The sequence below is a fragment of the Grampus griseus genome, assembly GCF_964374135.1.
Source record: "Grampus griseus genome assembly, chromosome: 1".
NCBI classification, from domain to species: domain Eukaryota; kingdom Metazoa; phylum Chordata; class Mammalia; order Artiodactyla; family Delphinidae; genus Grampus; species Grampus griseus.
In genome coordinates, this window is record NC_139017.1 from 73,211,618 (window position 1) to 73,226,699 (window position 15,082).

The 15,082-nt window shown below is 45.8% G+C and overlaps 1 long non-coding RNA gene across 2 annotated transcripts; it reads left to right on the plus strand.

The window, feature by feature from the left end:
• Nucleotides 1–9,280: 9,280 nt before the first annotated feature.
• Nucleotides 9,281–14,717, plus strand: LOC309831761. Of its 2 annotated transcripts, none has more exons than XR_014297632.1 (3): nt 9,281–9,527; nt 12,734–13,116; nt 14,464–14,717. It is a non-coding gene; the product is annotated as an uncharacterized lncRNA (long non-coding RNA). The 2 variants fall into 2 exon arrangements; XR_014297633.1 differs by lacking the exon at nt 9,281–9,527 and adding an exon at nt 11,271–11,370.
• The last annotated feature ends 365 nt before the right edge of the window (nt 14,718–15,082 follow it).

Consider the following 15,082-nt stretch of genomic DNA (forward strand, 5'->3'; position numbering starts at 1 on the left):
CTTATTTCCAGTAATTAAATTCAATCAATAATTTTAAAACTCCCAACAAGCAAAAGTGTAGGACTGGATGGCTTCACAGGTGAATTCTACCAAACATTTAAAAAAGAATCAGGGCTTCCCTGGTGACGCAGTGATTAAGAGTCCACCTGCCGATGCAGGGGACACGGGTTCGTGCCCTGGTCCGGGAAGATCCCACATGTCGCGGGGCGGCTGGGCCCGTGAGCCATGGCCGCTCAGCCTGTGCATCTGGAGCCTGTGCTCTGCAACAGGAGAGGCCACAGCAGTGAGAGGCCCACGTACTGCAAAAAAAAAAAAAATAAATAAATAAAAAAATAAAAAAATAAAAAAATAAAAAAGAATTAACACTTATTCTTCTCAAATTATTCCAAAAAAATTGAAGAATATGGAACACTTCTGAACTCATTCTATAAGGCCAGCATTGCTGATACGAAAACCAGATAAAGGCACCATAAAAAAAAGAAAATTATAGGCCAATATCACTGATGAGCAACATAGGTGCAAAAATCCTCAACAAAATATTAGCAAACTGAATTCAACAATATGTTAAAAGATCATACACCATGATCAAGTGAGATTTATCCCAGGGATGCAAGGATGGTCCAATATCCACAAATCAATCAACATGATTCACCATATTAATAAATGGAAGAATAAAAATGATATATTCATCTCAATAGATGTAGGAAAAGCTTTTGACAGAATTCAACATCTATTTATGATAAAACCCCAGCAAAGTGGGCAATAAAGTCCCCTGCGTTTGCAGGCAGATTCTTAACCACTGCGCCACGAGGGAAGTCCCTCTGATAACTTCTAGATAACACCACTGAACTAGGTAAGAAATTACAGAACTCTAATGAAAAAGCTGATGGCTTCATAAAAATACTAACAAAAGATCAAGATCAGTAAACTAGACTGGATTCTGAATTCTTCTAGTTTCCTCAAATATTTGGCTCCAGCTCTCCAAACTAATGTTTCCACTTTTTCTCCCACTTTGACTTGGAATCATTGAGAACTAAAGTGGCCCTTTTCCTGAAGTCCTGCAAATGGAAACTGAACAACCTGATATCAGCTTAAGGGAGACCCCTGCAATAGCCCATGTTTAGACAATCTTTGTGCCTGCTGCTGTGTAAGCCACTCAGAAAGTTTACCTGAGTACCTGATGACATCACCAGAGATATTTCAAACTGCAAAAGATGCTTCAGCCCTGACATCTAGAAATCTTCGACTGGCAACTCTCAGGACTCAGAAAATTTGCTCCAATCATTAACGTTTGTTTTTCTTTTTCTGCATAGAAATGCCTCTTTTTAAATACCTGATTGCTTGGACTCTAAAGCCCTAACCTTGAGAGCCCACCTGCATTACAGCCTCTTGAAATGAGAAACTGAACTGACCTACTGTCAGGACTAAGAGACCGGTTCAATGAGATGTAAAGCAACTGATCAACTCAACTTCTGGTCTATGAAACTTCTTAAAAGAGATTTCAAAGGTGGGACTGGAGGGGAGCAAGATTTGCCCCCTAAAATGTATCTCTTTGGCATGAGGATTAGATTAGGATGATCATTTTTAAGAATCAGAAGTCTCAGGAAACCTCCTCCTTAGCTGCCTAAAGAATCTAGAATAGAGCTATCACCAGAGATTTGTGCAAAGAATATGGGCTAGGTGTGGTGGGGGAAGCTCCACTGGGCCTGGATATCAGAGTCCACTCTGTCGCTTTGTCTGCAAGGCCCAGCGAACATTTGTTTACCAAACATCTGCTTTTCCATCTCCTTGTGAAATGCCTTCCTCCTAACTGAAGTCCCAAATCACTACTCCCAGCTCCTCTTTTGTCTTTAGCTCAAGATGGTATTTAAGGGCACCATTCACCTATTTTGGTGAGTTCCTCAGTTTTCTTGGGTTTCTCCTATGTATATATGTTATTAACCTTTCGTTTGATTTTTTTCCTGTTAATCTGTCTCATGTCAGTTTAATTTCTTAGATCAGCCAGAAGAACCTAGAAGGGCAGAGGAAAATTTCTTCCTCTCTGACAGCATAAACTAGTGATTGCTAGGGGAGGGAGATGGGGGGAGAATGAATGAAATAGGTGAGGGAGATTAAGAGGCACAAACTTCCAGTTATAAAATAAATAAGTCATGGGGATGTAACGTACAGCATGGGAATATAGTCAATAATATTGTAATAACTCTGTATGGTGACGGATGGTAATTAGACTAATTGTGGTGGTCATTTTGTAATGTATAGAAAAATTGAGTCACTATGTTGTACACCTGAAACTAATATAATGTAATAAGCCAATTATACTTCAATTAAAAAATAGCACAATTTTAAAAAGGAATCATCATCAGTGGTGCCGTCCTTGAGCTGTGAATGTAATTTTGTGGACGGTTTGCCAGCTACTGAAAGCACTGTCATCTTCATCTAGATTGATAGGGGTGAGGGACAGCCGATTCCATCTTCTAATAACCTCATTTCTTGTTTAGTAACTTTGAGATGCTTTGGAATATTTTTCAGGGCCTGCGGTCTTTGTTGTTAACTGTAAGCCAGTTTCTATTTTAAAGATCATATGTTCAATTTGCTTTGCCTTCCTTAATTACTTCATTTATGGACAGGGATGACAACGCAGAGGAACTGGTATCAATTTCAGTACTGAAACGTCCAACATCCTTTGCTCAGGGATAATGAGAATTATTTTTTACTTTGTTGATTGCCACTTTCTGTCGCCTTTTGCAGATTATGGAGGTATAGAAGAATGCTTTCTAATAGCGTTAACATTTGTTTGATTTGAAATTTTAATGTAACCTATAGGTTACATTATGTACATCTCAAATTCTTAGGTACATCTCAATACATAAATGGTTAAGAGTTCAGGTTTTGAAAAATACTGAATTAATGTTGCTATATGGACAAAAATGCTAATATTTTGGTACCTAAAAGTTACACAATATACCAGAATACGGAAATATAGAAAACAGGCATTGTAATCACTTATTCTTTAAAACAAGTGAGCAAGCAAATTCCCAACCAAGCGGGAAGCTCCTCTGCCTGCCCTCACTCTCTCAGCGGGAGGGGAAGACTAGGTTTGCCTCCAGGAATGAGTCAAAACTATTTTTAATGCATCCCCCTTCCCCCGCAAAAAGAAGAGACAAGCATTTCTACTTTTTTTTCTTAAAAAATTTGTTTATTTATTTATTTCAGCTGCTCTGGGTCTTAGTTGCAGCATGCGGGATGTGGGATGTGGGATCTAGTTCCCTGACTAGGAATGAACCCGGGCCCCCTGCATTGGGAGCGCAGAGTCTTAGCCACTGGACCACTGGGGAAGTCCCCATTTCTACTTTCTTACCGAATTTTCCTACAAGTGTATAATTTCCATTTTAATGATGACACACTGTTCCTTCCTGCTGATGTTCAACATTTGGTAATGTCCCCTCATTTTGGACATTTAGATGGTTTCTGGGTGTCCTTTCCTCCTCCCAGCTGCAGGTCACCTGTGGTAACTATATTACTAAATACAGTTTTTAGCTTGTGAGTTACTCTCAAGAGTGCGGAATTATTACCAGATCAGAATCAGTTCCGGGGCTCTCGTCCAGCTCTGGCTTGTGATTTTATGTTCTGAGAAGCGTCCTTGTTCATAGCCCAGAGCCACGGTGTTAGTTTAGGAATACACAAAAGTATGATCCAAAACTTGATCAGGAAATTGCTGAGTTTGGTGAGTAAAAACTTCTCTAAGAAACTGGGAAGAGCCTTAAAAAAAAGTATGTGTGTGTGTTTGCCCTTAATTTGGGGGGAAAAAAACCACCTCCTTCCTTTTCTGACCTCCTATTTGAGGTCAGGGTATGGATGGGAGCGGGGGCGAGGGGAGGAGGAGGCTGGGAATGATGGAGCCCAGGGGATCAGGCTGTGCCAGGGTCTGGAACCTGGAAGGCTTCCCTTTTCACCACGTGGCAGGAAGGCTCTGACCAGCCCTGTGACTGTCCAATCACCAGTCCTTTGGTGCCCCCTGCTGACCATTCAGTCCCCACTCAGTGTGGTCCTGCCTAGGAGAGATGCCCGAGAGCCTGGGGTGGTGAGATTTTGCCAAGGGATTGCCTGGGAAAATCTGATGGCCAGATGTTTGGACCAGAAGCCAGACCCTTCTGCTCCTCTTTAGGGTTGAGTCACACAGCCCTGTTAATGCGCAGCCCCACAGTGTAAGGAAAAATTGAGTTAGACCCAGTTTGTCTTCCACATTGCTGTCAAATTTGTCTTTCTGGCAAATAAAGCTGGTTCAGTAGCTTAAAATCCTATATTGACCTCTGCTATGGACTGAATGTTTGTTTCCCCCCAATTCATATGTTAGTCCCCAATATGATGGTATTGATATTTGGAGGTTGGGGCCTCTGGGAAATAATTGGGTTTGGATGAAGTCATGGGAGTCGAGCCCTCAGGATGGGATTGGTACCCTTGTAAGGATACCCTCTGCTGGTAGAAAGGAGCACTGCACACATGCCGGACACTTGCCTTGGTCTGATCTTGCCACGTCCATTCCATGATTTGTTCATGCAATTTCTTCTGTCCCCTGGGAAACCCACTTCAGGTTCAAATGTCACCTCCTTTGTGATATCTCAGGTCCCTACTCTTATCTCCCACAGCAGCCCCTACACACCTCTATACTAGTCCTATTACATAGTAGTATTGATATGAACATCTGTTTACAAGTCTGTCCCCCTCTGCTTCTCCTTCCTTCCATCCCTTCTCCTGATACTCACACTGGGAGCTACTCAGAGTGAGGGACCGTGTCATCCTCATCTTTATTTTATTTTTTATTGTTAAAAATTTGTTTATTTATTTATTTATTTTTGGCTGCATTGGGTCTTCATTCCTGCACACCAACTCTCTCTAGTTGTGGTGAGCGGGGGCTACTCTTCATTGTCGTGTGTGGGCTTCTCATTGTGGTGGCTTCTCTTGTTGTGGAGCACAGGCTCTAGGCATGCGGGCTTCAGTAGTTGTGGTACTCTGGCTCAGTAGCTGTGGCCCACAGGCTCAGTAGTTGTGGCTCAGGGGCTTAGTTGCTCTGCAGCATGTGGGATCTTCCCAGACCAGGGCTCAAACCCGTGTCCTCTTCACTGGCAGGCAGATTCACCATGGCGCCACCAGGGAAGTCCCCTCATCTTTATTTAGCACAGGGCCTGCCACATAATAGGTGTCCCATAAATCTTTGTTGCGTGGATGAACACACTTCCACACAGTGGAAGGTTGTGGGATAAAGGGCTGGGGGTGGGGACCTGCAGAAGAATTTTTGATGTAGGACTCGGATCCGCACAAATCCTGGAGCTGGAGGACACGTTCAACTCTGAGGCAGGGGGAGGGATGCATTGATTATTTGAGATCAAGCCCAACACGTGGGTTCCGCGTCTGTACATGCCAAGCAGAGGGTATCCATGAGTCACCTGCTCAGGAATACGGCAAGGGCTCAGTCCTGCTGCTCGGGGGTGCTGGGGAAGTTAATAGTCTCGGTCAGGCTTCAGAGGCAGTAATAGGCCTTTGACCAGACAAAGACCCTGAAGGTGCTAAACTGCCGGACTATGTGTAAGTCAGTAGAAACGACCTAGCAAGCCCGAGAACCAACAGATAAGGGAGGGAGTAAGTCACGAAGCTTCCTGGGCCTTGGGAATCTGGCCACTTCCCAGGATCAGCGAACATTTGGAGACGTACGACTGGAGAGCAAAGCATTTCTGATAACAGCCAGAGCTGCATATTTGCACATAAGCTGGTGATTATCAGCTTGCGGCTTGGCGTTAAAAAGACTCCTTTGAGCAGTACTCTGAAGTCTCACCCGTGGGGTGGACACACCGCTTGGGACCTTCCAACTGGGACTCCGGACTGCCGTTTCAGGGACTTGCCAGCGCTGCTTGGATCCGGAAGGAGGTGTTTCCCCAATTTGGTGATTGTACATACATTTATTTCTTACCATTTTGCTTATCTTTGTGCTACAATTTATAATTAACCTAATAAAATTTCTTATCTCTTACTTATTAAGTGTAAAGTGGTTATTTTGCTGATGAATCCTTTGAACTTAAACCCGAGAGTAAGTCTCTCGGCAAGACAGGGGGTGGTGGGGAGACACAGCTGTGGGTGGACACAGACCCAGAATTCCACTCTCACGTGAACTCCGGCAGGGCACGAGGAACCCTGGATGTGTTCATTGCTGTGTCGCTCATTCCCAGCACCTTGCGGGGCATAGAGCAGGTGCTTTGCGAAACACAACCAGCGTAGGGAATGCACAGCCCTCAGTGAAGCGCAGACGGAAACAGATCTCTATTCTCTCCAAATGCTCTCCAATAAACCTGCTTTCTACCATTACTCTTCTCTATCCTTGGATGAAATCTTGCAGGTCCTACAGCCTTTCTAGTCACTCAGCTCTTGATTTCCAGGAAATTAAAAGTTCAGTCCGAAGTCTCTTATCCCAGTGCAAGTGCCCGGCCTGCCCCTTGGGGGCCTGGATGTCGGCCTGCCTCTTTACTGGTCCCACCGGCCCTTTCACCCTCCTTCCCTGCTCACCGTGTCTCCTCTGGCCCTTCTCGGGGGCAGAGACAGGAGAGACAGGGGGTCATCATCTGGCCTTGGAGTCCTCATGGGCGGGGGTTCAAATGTTGACTGTCTCGGGGGGGGGAGGTAATTTTGTGGGTTCATCAGAGCGCCCCCCTTCAGCTGATCCTTTACAGCATCCCACCTCCACTCGGCCCTGACTTCCAGCGGAAGTCTCCATGCAGACTCTCCATTGGGGTCCCTCTGTCCTGGAGGTCGGCCCCCTTTGGTGGAGTCCACTTCTAGCCACAGGACCTTGACAATTGCCCCGCCACTGGGGGGAGGGCAACCTCATCCCTTCACAGGCATCTTTTCATACCTGCTTTGGGGCAGCCAGCCTCTTCCCTTGAGAGTTTAAGTGTCCACAGGACACGGCCCATGTCCTGAGTGGTTCTCACTTGGGTTAAGGTGAAGGCGAAGCGCCTTGCCCTCTACCTCTTTGGGGGATGTGGTGGGAAACCGATAGCAGCCCTGCCAACACCCTGCTTCCCTCCTGCCTCTGACCAACCCCGGCCTCTCCTGATAGGTAAAGACATTGTGTTTCTGGTTCACCTCCTTCCTAGAAAGTCCTCCATAGCTGGTCAAGAGCCTCTCTTTAGAATGTGTAGAAACTTAACCCTTTGTCCTCAGCATTGGGGCCACAGTAAAAAAGGATTCAGTTGAAAACGTTCTTTTTTGAACATCCTGTTTCGTTGGGGCTGTCGGATGACCATCAGTATCAAGGCCTGAAAGAACAAAGAACATTATTTGGGCTCTTAAGAATTGTAGTTTGGGAGACACAGATCTAGGTCAACCAGAAACAGTGTTCTGAGGAAGAGACAGTCAGGGGCTCACAAGGACGAAAGCCACAAGTCTGTCCTCTGACACAAGGAAGGAAATATTTGTTGTTAAGGGATAGGCTGCCATGAGTCATTTTAGGGTAAGGGTCTGATAAGTGTCTTGAGGTCTGGAACATTGGACAGATGTTCTAGATGTCTTTGTGAAGGCAGTGAGTGGTCAAAAGGTCAGCTTATATCTGGGTTGAGACACGCATATGTCTCACTTCCTCAGTGGCCTCCCGGCTCCATTTTAGGGAGCTCTCTTAGCAATACCGACTCCAGGGTTTGTGGGGTGAATAAAGGGGGCTTCTTGGGTGAGCCATGAAGCGGCAGGAGAGCAGCCATGGGGGGCCCAGCTAGGGATCCCCAGAGCAGACTTGGACTGGAACGCTGGCTCTCTCATTTCTTGGTTGTGTGTTTTTGGGAAAGCTACGTATTCTCTCTACAATTGGCTCGTCCCTAAAATAGGGATCATTATAGAATCCACCACATACAGGGTTAGGATGAATGAGATGACGTAGCCTCGAGTTTGGCTGCAGGAGAGCCTTCACTCTGGTAGTAATATCGCTTGGGGGTTATTGTTCCTCAGAGGCCAGCGGCAGCTGTACCAGCAGGGTGGGGTAGGGTCTGACCTCAGGCTTGGCCGGAAGCAGCAGGAGGGGAACGGGAGGGAGGTGGGAGACGGGGAGTGAGGAATTCAGTGCAGAGTGGAAGCCAGTTTCTGGCTCCTGGGTTGAGCAGCTGTCAGAGGAGAAAGCCAGAGACGATCCCCCTCCCCAGGCACCCCCCACCCCCACCTCCTGCCATCCCCCAGCCCCCCAGCTGAGTTGCTGGCAACCTGCACTGTCAGACTTCTCACTCCCTCTGCGGGGAGGACAAGCTCAGTCCTGAGCCTGGTCCCTGGAGAGTAGCCCTGGTGGGTGGGAGAGAGGGTCCTGTGCCTTCTCCCCTCCCCCTCCTCTCTGCAGGTCCAGGTTCTCCCCTCCCCCTCCTCTCTGCAGTGTCAGCCCCTCCTCCCTGGCTGACCTGCCCCAGGACCTGGGCCTTGGCCCAGACAGCTGACTCATAAGTTCTCCCAGTTCTCTGGCAAACAATTCCACAGCCTCCCCTCTCTGGTCTTGGAAATGGAAACTCTTCTTCATGGAGCCAGTGAAGGAAACCAGCTGCACAGAGCTGGCGAGTCAAACTGGACTAGATGACTGGTGAGAAAGGGCTCAGTAAGGTCAGATGCCCTGCGAAGGCCCGTGGAGGCCAGTCAGCCCTTGGTGTCCTTGCAGCGTTCATTTTCATGCACACAGGTCTGACCACTATCTCTTCCCCTTTTGAGGAACTTTCCTTCCCCACTTTCATTTCATTCTGGTGGTGCTCCCAATTACTCTGCCTTACTCCTGCGTGCCCCAGTGTGGGTGTGTGACTGCAGGCAGGCCGGTTTGACATCCCTGTCCGCTGACGTTGTGGGTCCTGGCCAGCCTGCTGTGCTCAGTCCCTCCTGGACCTGGAAGAGTGGAGACACCTGATGGATGGTGGTCAACCAGCCATCCTGACCTGGCTGCAATGTGGCTCTGCATACATGAGTGATACAGCAAGATGGGGCTTGTAGCCAAGAAGAAATTGTGCCTGGAGCCTGGAGGTTGGATCTAGGTGAGGTGGTTTCCTGAAGGCCGGTTTTGAAACCATGTCAGGCTGGAGTTTCAGTATGACAAGGTTGAGAGCCTGAGGGGGAATTAGAAAACTGTTCAGAGAACACCTTGCAGCCTGACATCCTGTGGAATGTCCTGTGGGATGGAATTTCCTGGGTCTTTCGCAATAAACACAAACCACATAAATGAAGTGTCAGAACGCTCTTTTCTCCAAGCCTCAAATCCAGCTCTTGTGGGTGATGTCAGTCTGGCCACAGGGATTGTTGAAGGGGTGGTCGTGTGACCTAAACTGGGCCAATCAGGGTCCTTTCCTGGGGGAAGGATGCTAGAGGAAGAAAGCCCTCTCTGCCTTGTGATTGCCATATGTGGATGATGAAAGCCGGGAGCCGTCTGTCTCCTCGTGGATGAAGGTCTCCTAAGGCAGGGGAGAAGGCGATCTCTTAAGAGAGAGACAGGGCATCGGTGGATCCATCCATCTAGAAACCAGGTGACATCATTTGAGTCTTGGCATTTATCCGTGTTCTCCAGTGATATGATTCTTTTTTTTTTCCTGACGCTACTTTTAGTTTTGTTCTTTTCAGCCCAAAGAGTCCTGCCTAAGACGTCCCTTCAGGAGCCCCCGCATTCACACTCTGTCACAGCAGCTTACATCCTTGGTGACTCCTCGACCCTCCCCGCACACTCCTTGGGACATTGTCCTTTGCCCACGTCCCCTCCCCCACATACACATACAATGGGGGATAATTAAGAGATTACTACTGTACTGATATCCTCTTCTCCCACCTGGCTCTCTAAATGACTGTGAGGCAGGTGGGCCGGGCAGGTCAGGTGTACCCCTACCTTATAGGTGAGGAGACCGAGGCTCAGACATGTGAAGTTCTGTGCCCATGGCTCAGGGCTGGTGGCAGGGCTGAGACACACACTCGGGTATTCTGGTGCTGGACGGCATTGCAGAAGGGAGGGAGTTGAACTCAGACTTAGAAAAAGGCAGCTAACTTCTTTGAAACTTAGTTTCTTCAGCTGGAAAGTGGGGATAACATGACCCATCCCACAAAGCTGCCGTGAGATTGCAAAGAGAGCTTCCGGCTGAAAAGGGGTTTAGGCTGCAGCCCCTGACACCACCATGTTCTCATGGAATGATTCACGAAGATCGCGAGAAAGACAAATCTCTACATTAGCCAGCCCCGCAGACACCAAATCCGTGGAAGTACGAGGACTGAGAAAATCTGGCAGCACTCTCTCTTCTGTCTTCTCTCGGGAGAGTTTCTTCCGCCTGTGAAAACGTGGGAAGACATTTGGTATCTGAGCCATGGTTCCCAAAATCCAGCATGCATCAGAGTCGCCTGAGGTGCTTGTTAATACACAGATGGCAGGACCATCTGAGTTTCTAACACAGCAGGTCGGCTGGGGCTGAGAATTTGCATTTCCAGCTGGTGCTGCTGTTCCGTGGACTGCACTTTGAGAACCACTGTCCTCAAGGGTCTGCTCTGCAAGGGCTCAGAGATGGGGTTGGGGGCCCTTTGTGTTCTTCCCTCCTCTGGCTTCACTGAGTGATACCCCTGAGCCCTCTCACTACTTAGGCTGCTGGACCAGAGTCATTGTGGCTTTAAGGATGTGGTTAGCGGAGAACCTGAAAAAACATAGGCGTCACATTTTTGGTGCTTGCATTTTAAAAAGCTGGGGTAGAGTAGCAAGATAATAAAGATTTGGATGTGTAGGTAATCCTTCCCTGAGACCCCTCCCCTGCTCCCCCCAAGGAGCCAGGGCAATGACAAAGTGGGGTGGAGGAGAAGAGAGAGATCACTGAGTCTACAGAACAAGCTCTGGCCCTGAGATGGTGCCTCTTGGAGCTGATCAGGGCCAGCACCTCCTGGTTCAGTAGGAAGGTGACCCTGGGCCTGGAGACTTGGTTGAACCTCCCATCTCACCCTCCAATGACCCACATGGACGGTGGGGGCCTGGATACCTAGAAGAATGGTGGTGCTTAGAAAGGGTAGAGCATCCCCTCCCGCCACATCAGCAAGGAGGGAAGCTCCTGGTTACACAGGATTATCATCAACAGACGAGTCTCTTGCAGGGTTTACTTTATTTTATGCGTGTGTTTGCAATCCTATCTTTCTCTCTACCCATAGGAGGCAGCCAGAGACCTGAATTCCTTCCTGATCTTCCCAGTCTTTCAATATAAGAACCATAGGGCAGGAAGAAGGTGTAAAAGAGAAAAAGAGGAGACCGAAAGTGGTCTGTGACATTCTAACAATAATGGTAACCGCTAAGAGTGTCCAATAGAATTGCAGGTTGTCACTCATGGAAGGCGTGGGCCATCAACACAGGTGAGGTCAGTATGGCAAATCAACAGCAACAACAAATCCCAAACTTTCTTTAGAGCTGTAGCATTTGCCACATGGATTAGCTTTTTATATTATTAAATGTAATAATTAATATCAATGCTTGAATATCTTCATTGCACACAGATAAATTAGAGGGTGAAATCATTCACGTTACAAAAAAATTATTGGGTTATATAAAAGGGTTACAACAATTCTACTTCACTTTGCTGTACGGTAGAAATAAATACAACATTGTAAAACAACTATACTCCAATAAAAAAAATTAAAAAAAAAAAGGGTTACAACATCTTAACACTCTTAACAGAGGGAAAAATTAAAAACACAGTTATTCCAAGCACTGTGGATTAAGTATCAAGCACAAATTAAGATGAAGCAAATCTGAAATTGTAATCATAAAGAAGTTTTTTCCCTTGTTCTTCCTTTCTTTCTACTTGATTTTGAACAAGAAGATAAAATGTCAGGTACCTTGCAACCTGATATTCTCAGGTATCAGTCACTGTGCTAATCCATTTATAAGCATCATATTTACTCCTTGCAAAGTATTATTACTCCATTTTCACACATGAGGAAACAGCTTTAGGAAGATTAATAAACATGCCCAAGATCACAGAGCTTGTTGGATGGCAACTGGAGTGTGACCCCAGGTGGGCCAGTTTTCGCACCTGGACATTTAATCTCAGCACCGTCCTGTGTGGTTATGGTTGTTCCTGAGAAAGAGGGCAGGATAAATAGAGCAGAAGTAATTATTTACAATACAAAGAAAGAAAACCTTCCTGAGATGAAAAAGATACAAGAATGTGTAGGAGGAGGGCTTACTGCAATCCATGTAAAATTTATAAAGACAGAGATGCCTAGACACGCTCTGGAAGAAGTATTGGATTATAAGGGGGAAAAAGGTTATCTAGGAAGGAACAACTCAAGTATCTGGTATTTCTTAGAATTTACTCATAAGGATCACAAGTGAACAAAATCTTCAGTTTTGTGGGGAAAAAAAAGTTTGTGACTCAGAATTTTATAACTAAGTTGTTGGCTATCTGTAAAGACACCAGAAAAATATTCTCAGATATGCCAAGGTCCATAAAATGTTCTAATTATATTCTCTTCTGGAAGTAAATATACTGATTATATTTTCTTCTTGCAGTAAATTACTGGAAGTACTACCCCTCATCGAAAGATGAAACAAAATTAAGGACTCGAGCACGGTGACTTAGAATTCTTGATAATAAACCAATAAAGCCACTTAAATTATAGTCAGTCCAAATTACCAAAACATAATAATAAAATATATTATTAATTTACTATTATACTAAACTTTAAAAGTAAGTTTTAAAAATAACTCTTTCAGGGACTTCCCTGGTGGTCCAGTGGTAAAGAATCCGCCTTCCAATGCAGGGGACCCAGGTTCGATCCCTGGTCGGAGCTAAGATCCTACATGCCACTACTACTGAGCCCGAGCACCTCAATGAGAGAGCCTGCGTGCTGCAAACTACAGAGCCCGCTCACTCTGGAGCCCGCGCACCACAACTAGGGAGAGAAAACCTATACGCCGCAACTAGAGAGAAGCCCACGCCACAATGAAAGATCCCGCATGCCTCAACTAAGACCCAACGCAGCCAAAAAAATAAAGAAAATTAAAAAAAAAACCCCAAAACTGTTTCAAGAAAAAATGCAATGTAAACACAATAATTTATTGGCAACAATGGGAATTTAAATTGCAAATCATTGACCGTAAGTAGGAAGTGGGTTTGGAAAGAGTAAAATTGTATTCATTTCTTTATTTCATATGAGGAAAATGAAAGGATATAACTTTATTCTTGACTTTCAAGATTAGAATAATATTTGTAAAAAGTTTTTTGAAAATCTTTAAAGTACCCACAGGAAAAATGAAGAGTGAAGTATATGTTTTGCAAGTAACTGGAGAAGATATGTTGAAATAAACATAATCCTTATAACAAAAGTAGAAAACAAAGGAAAGAGCAAGGAGGTATAAAAAAGGAAAGCATTAAGAAAGCAGAAACAAGGAAAGCGTGTTAATTATGCCCTCTTAACTTATATACTGTTGCACATTAAGCAATACAAAATTACATGTACAGTATGATTCCAGTTTTGCATAACAATGATATTACTCTAGTATATGTAACAGCATCTCACATATTACTTTCTGTAGAGCACTATTTTTTGTGAGATGTTAATAATTGTTCTAGAAAAAGGCTGTGGTAAAATAAGATGGGGAAAGCCTAAGTGAAACCTTATCAGACAGGATTTATTTTTGCGAGTCTTCTCAGAGCCTTGCTGGATATGGGAAGTGGGTATTTTTTCATTTTGGCTGCCCAGTTCCTGGATTCCCATCCTATATGTGGGGAATATCTCATCTTGTGAGGCAGACTCCATCTCCCATTGCAGAAGCTGAAAATTCTAGTTATGTACTTTATTCCTCTCTTTCTTGGCAGCTGCACCAACCAGAGAGATGCACCTGCCTGGAAGTTTGGATCTGGGCTGGTTTCCCCAAGAAGCAGAGGTGGTGGAGAATCTTTCCTGACAGTGGGCAGCAGCTTTGCCAGTGCCCATGCTGGCCAGTGCCCAGGGTGACCACATAGGGTCCCTGCCAGACTGCTGTGCTTCTGTCTGCGTATCTTTTTTTTTTTTTTTTTTGCCGTACACGGGCCTCTCACTGCCGTGGCCTCTCCCCTTGCGGAGCACAGGCTCCGGACGCGCAGACTCAGCGGCCATGGCTCATGGGCCCAGCCGCTCCGCGGCATGTGGGACCTCCCGGACCAGGGCACGAACTCGCGTCCGCTGCATTGGCAGGCGGACTCCCAAGCACTGCGCCACCAGGGAAGCCCAGTTTGCGTATCTTTTGTTTATTCTTGCCCATTTTCTAAGCCCTCATTCTCTAGTCTTCTTGGTGAATCTGTCAAATATCTAATATCATTCAACTAAGATCTTTTCCTATTCAAATCAGTTTGAGGCAGCTCCTGTTGCTTGCATTTCTGAATACTGACTGATACATTATGTTAATGTGTTACTATAAATTTCTAAGAGGGAAAAATTTTCCAAAGTTTCTTTTCTTTTCAGAAAACTTAATCTCCTGTGAAATTAATATGCTGTGGAACATACACTGGAAACTTAAGGCCAGAAAAAAAATCTGGAAGAAAATATAGCAAATGACTCATAATGGATATTTGGCTCCAAATAATGGGTTGAGGATTTGTGTTTGTGTCTCCCTTCAGAGATCCCATTAAAAAGGGGATAGGGGCTTCCCTGGTGGCGCAGTGGTTGAGAGTCCGCCTGCCGATGCAGGGGACACGGGTTCGTGCCCCGGTCCGGGAAGATCCCACATGCCGCAGAGCGGCTGGGCCTGTGAGCCATGGCCCCTGAGCCTGCGCGTCCGGAGCCTGTGCTCCGCAACGGGAAAGGCCACAGCAGTGAGAGGCCCGCGTACCGCAAAAAAAAAAAAAAAAAAAAAAAAGGGGATACAAGCTCATAGCAGCAAAGGTGATATGAGATGGATCAGACAGTGAGTAAGAGATTCAAACATTTATAGAAGATGAAAAATTGAAGGAGGTGTCTCAGTAGATGAAACAGAGTGAGGAAGACTCAGACAGAATATGACGTCTGGAAAAGAATGGAGTGAAGGCGCGAACTGATGTACATTTCGGAGTCCCAGAGAGACTTCAGGATGAGTTGGCTGTGG